At 41.1% G+C, this 4,807-nt stretch overlaps 1 long non-coding RNA gene across 1 annotated transcript in view; it reads left to right on the top strand.

Annotated features, from left to right (window-relative positions):
* LOC116685687 (uncharacterized) overlaps window positions 1-4,807 on the top strand; it is an 18,168-nt gene that overhangs the window by 6,001 nt on the left and 7,360 nt on the right. The gene's annotated exons all lie outside the window — the stretch shown is intronic.

Genomic DNA, 4,807 nt, shown 5'->3' with positions numbered 1-4,807 from the left:
TGATAGTGCTGCAAACCCTTGGTGTTCTCTCAATGAGCTTCATGAGGTAGTCACCAAGCAAACACCAAGCATCCTGCAGCGACATGCAACATCCCATCCAGTTTGCGTTAAGTTGGACCATCATTTATTTTTCAACCGGACAATGACCCCAAACACACCTCCAGGCTGTGTAAGGGCTATTTGACCAAGAAGGAGAGTGATGGAGTGCTGCGCCTCCACAGTCACCAGACCTGAACCCAATCCCTATGGTTTTGGGTGAGCTGGACCACAGAGTGAAGGCAAAAGGGCCAACAAGTGCTATACATGTCTGGGAACTCCTTCAAGACTGTTGGGAAACCATTTCAGGTGACTATCTTTTGAAGCTCATCAAGAGAATGCCAAAAGTGTGCAAAGCAGTAATCAGAGCAAAGGGTGGCTACTTTGAAGAAACTAGAATATAAGACATATTTTCAGTTATTTCACACTTCTTTGTTAAGTACATAATTCCACATGTGTTCATTCATAGTTTTAATGCCTTCAGTGATAATCTGCAATGTAAATAGTCATGAAAATATAGGAAACGCATTGAATGAGAAGGTGTTACCAAAAATGTTGGCCTGTACTGTAGACCTTAGTGGTCCCCTAATACCATACCTGAAGTCTCTTTACCAAAATTCCGCCTTGGTGCAGAATTACAGCCACTAGAGCCAGTCCCAAAATGAGCTTTCCTTAGTATGGCCATTTCTGAGTCTGTAGCTATTGAGGAGGAGGAGTAGGAGGAGGGGTGGCCTTGACCAACTGCCACTTTGCTCGTTTAAAAGCCATGATGTCTCTCTTGAGGTGGTTGTACGTCAGTAGCAGACATTACAATACATCCCCCTTCCTTTAACGCAGACATATTGAATATGTAACTCAGATAGCTAGCTACCTCTAGTATTAGCTATCAATTTAAGAATACAACACATGCGGTTGCAATTATGAAGTAAAGGGGCGGGGGGGGGGGGCAGATGCTGTTTCTTAGATCTGCATTGACTTTAATGAAGCCAGCTGACGGTTAAAAAAAATATATATATATCTCCGACGGCAGACGCAAGTCGCATTTAAACCAAGCAGCATGTCTGTACCCCCACGTTTACCTTTAAGTATGTAAGTACTACAAACCGAAGTAAAAAACAAACCTGAAGCGGAAGAAACCCTAAACGTTAACGGAACAGGCCCGCAGACCTGATTGACTGAGAGAGAGAGAGAGAGAGAGAGAGAGAGAGAGAGAGAGAGAGAGAGAGGGAGAGGGAGCACTGTTCTCCGTGTTCTGTGTGTGTGTGTGTGTGTGAGCAGAGCGTGTGTGTGTAGGGGGGGATGCTGTGACTATCACAGAACGCAGCGTGGTCAGCTGAGGAGATGTATTCAATCCAAGTACAGATAGTGACTCATATTACTCGTATAATACTTGTACTCTGCAAAAGTGCTTTATCCATACTGGATACTCGTTTGAGCCGAGCACTCGGCTCATCCCTATCGCTGACAATGTTAACACGATTTAACTTCACTACCATGACTTAAAACCTAATAATAAATATAATAATATTAATATCAAACACGTTGATTTTGTTGGAACGTCAAAACGGGTAAAAGACAGACTAGGAATTAGTTTTATGACCACTTTACACCAAACAACGCCCCAACTCAAGCAAGACTCTTGGAAGACTCCCGATTTCATTCTGATACTGAAAATTAGTCAGTTTCAAAATGTTTGAAAGAGAGAGTGAGAAAGAAAGTTTGAAAAAAAAGAGGGGAGGAAAGACCAAAAACAAGTAGGAAACCTCCGGTAAGTGTCAGGAGAGCAAACGTGTGACGTCAGTCTGGAAGCTGACACCTCTGGACCAATAAAAGTTTCCGACACACACACACACACACACACACAGTTTGGGTTGCTATGTGTTTGTTGGGCAGGTTGAGAGGTGTGTGTGTTTTGTGATAGTCATGAATATACATGGTGACTCTGTTTGTGGCATTGGGTGGGTATATAGGTGGTGGCATGGGTGTGTGTAGGGTGGGGTGGGTGAGTATGTGTGTGTGAGGGTGTATGAGGGCGTGTGTAAGGGAGTGGCACGCACAAGTGTGTGTTTATGTCCCGGTGGCACGCAGTAGCATAAATAGGAGCATGTCAAAAGTGACGGTGAGGTCATGGGTATTTTTCCAATATGTGCTTCCATGTTTGTATGTGTGTGTGTGTGTGTGTGTGTGTGTCTTTAAATGGATTTGCAGCGTCACTCTAACACTCTTGTTTTCCCCTGTGTGTGTATGTGAGCTATAACCCTGGACATTTCAACCCTTTCCCTTTCTCTTCATGAAGTTTAATAGATGATCAATTCAGTAGATGTCTGCAGATCACTATAACTGGCGAGTTAAGACTGAATGAAATATGTATTTATGAAAGAAAAGATGAGACAAAGATGAGGCAAACAGCAAATTGACAAACATCGTAAAAAGTCTAAATGGCGGTTGGGTTAACTCAGTTGGTAGAACAGGCGCACACATGTAGAGGTTTAGTCCTCGGCCGCAGGTTCAACTCCAACCTGCAGCCCTTTTGCAACATGTCATTCTCCCTCTCTCTCTCTATATATATATACCCCCTTTCATGTCTTCATCTGTCCTGTAGAAAGAAAGGAATAAAAATGCCCAAAAAATGAATTTAAAAAAAATAAATAATAATTTTGGGGGCAAAACAATTGCACACAAAGTGAGTGGACAGATGTGAGTGGGGGCAAATGTACTTGACATGTAGACCAGAGAATGTAAATTCTCTAGGCAGAGGTAAAAAATATGGAAATGGTCAAAAACATGTAATTTGTGCATATCCTAAAAGCTTTAGGGCTCAATTCATAATAATACAGAGACAAAGGGAATAATGGATGGTCTGGAGCAAAATAACTAAAATAACTGCAGTTTCTAAGATGTGGCAAAAACATGTAGGCACTCTCAGCACTGTACACTGTACGATAGCTAACAGTTAACCTCGTTAAAAGTCAGTACATATTTTAAAAAAAAACTTCTTATAAAATCCATTTTTGAGTCTTTTGGCTTCAGGATTTTTTTTTGTAGTAAGCTGAGACATGTGGCTATGGTATTGTGTGATCTGTATCTCACCAGATGTGTTTACACCAATGTATTAAAATAATTTTACAGATGCACAACTTGGACAAAAAAAAAAAAAAAATTCCATTCTAGCCTCTGTAACTCTGTGTCAGTAAGGCCGAGAATCATCCTGACACCTGTAACAGGCACACCCTGGAGGGCCAAAGTATATGGGAGCTGTACCACTTTTAATTTAGGTATGACTTTTAGACCAAAAATCATGGGTTTTCAAATGTTTTTGTTAAGAGGTTAAAGTTGTAAACATGGACTTCACATAGACCTAAGTAGGGGAAATCTTTGACCTAAAAGGCTGTACCTGTGAACTTATTCTCTTGATTTGTCTAACTGAGGTGGCTAAAGCTTCATGTTAGCTTCAGATAAACGTTTGAATACATTTTTGCACATAATGAAGGCTGCAGATTTAGTCACGTACATTGAAAGCGCAAGGCCAGTATGAACACGGGGGAAAATTACATTGAGCATTAAGATGTTGGCCCGATACATTAAAGCCACAGTGTGCAACTATTTTAATTAATTAACATCCATTACATTCAAGCCATTGCCAAACGAGTTGATACAAAGCTAATAGGCCCATCAGCTCAATAAAACTTTCTCTGTATTTTGTAGTATGGTTATCTGTTAAGAAAGAACAACAGCACCATTCAGCTTCAGACAAAAAGGACAAAAGTTAAAAGATAATTAGCTCTTCTGAAGAGTTCACCATGTTTTGTGTTTTTTATCCTCTGTGTTAGCAACTGCATGGAGAAGGGGTGGGGGGTGCGATTACTGAAGCCTTGCGTGATGTTGATGCGCTGACAGTGTTGTTGTTATTACTTAGAACTCAAATCAGTTTGGTCCTGAGACGGAAACAGTTCTCCAAAAAAGTTAATTTACTCCTGATGTGTCCGTCTGGAATATGCAATTTTAGTGTCAGAATGTTCTGGAGATGTGTGGCTTGTGAAGAATGTCTCCAATATTTACTTCTCCTCACTTCTCCTCACTTCTCCTGTTAGAATCAATACACTCAGGAACCGCAGCTAGTCTCCTAAAGAGGCGTGGCAGCGATGGAGCCCATGTGACACAGATACAGGAAACTACTCTGAGTTGGGAAGTCCAGATTCAGTGTTGTTTTTTTCCTAATTTGTTATTGGAATATGTCACTTTGATTTTAAATCAAGTGTTCTTACTTCTGGAACACAACGCAGTAATAATGCTCTTACTTTGGCTCTTTTTGACAATAAACACCAATATATACGTAACAATATATCTTGTACCATTGGTACCATCTTCGTCACATACTATTGGTTATAGTTTTAGCAATTTGGTAATCTTCCCGCATCGTGTCCCCCCACAACATTCCTTTATTCCAACAACCTGTTCTCCTTCCCAGCTTGTGAAATACTGACGCTTGGTCATGGGCTGTCAGCGTCAGATACAGACGCAAAAATCCCCCTTTAGCGTCTGTATGGGACGCTACGGGAAGAGCAGGAGCTAGACCGCGGTGCTGTAAGATGACGTAGTGGGAAGAGCGACAACGGTAGCAAGAAGTATGAAAGACCGAAAATCCGCGTAACACAGGACACACTTCAATTGTTTTTAAAAAATGCTATAAAATTGAATACGACACCCCAAAATGTATGAAGGTAAAGATTTGTACTTGCCGTTGTGTGGAATCAATCATGTTATTTTGGGT

This window comes from Etheostoma spectabile, unplaced genomic scaffold (genome assembly GCF_008692095.1).
Source record: "Etheostoma spectabile isolate EspeVRDwgs_2016 unplaced genomic scaffold, UIUC_Espe_1.0 scaffold119, whole genome shotgun sequence".
Classification (NCBI taxonomy): Eukaryota; Metazoa; Chordata; class Actinopteri; order Perciformes; family Percidae; genus Etheostoma; species Etheostoma spectabile.
Note: the sequence above shows the minus strand (reverse complement) of the source record. Positions and strands in the feature narration are given on the sequence as shown.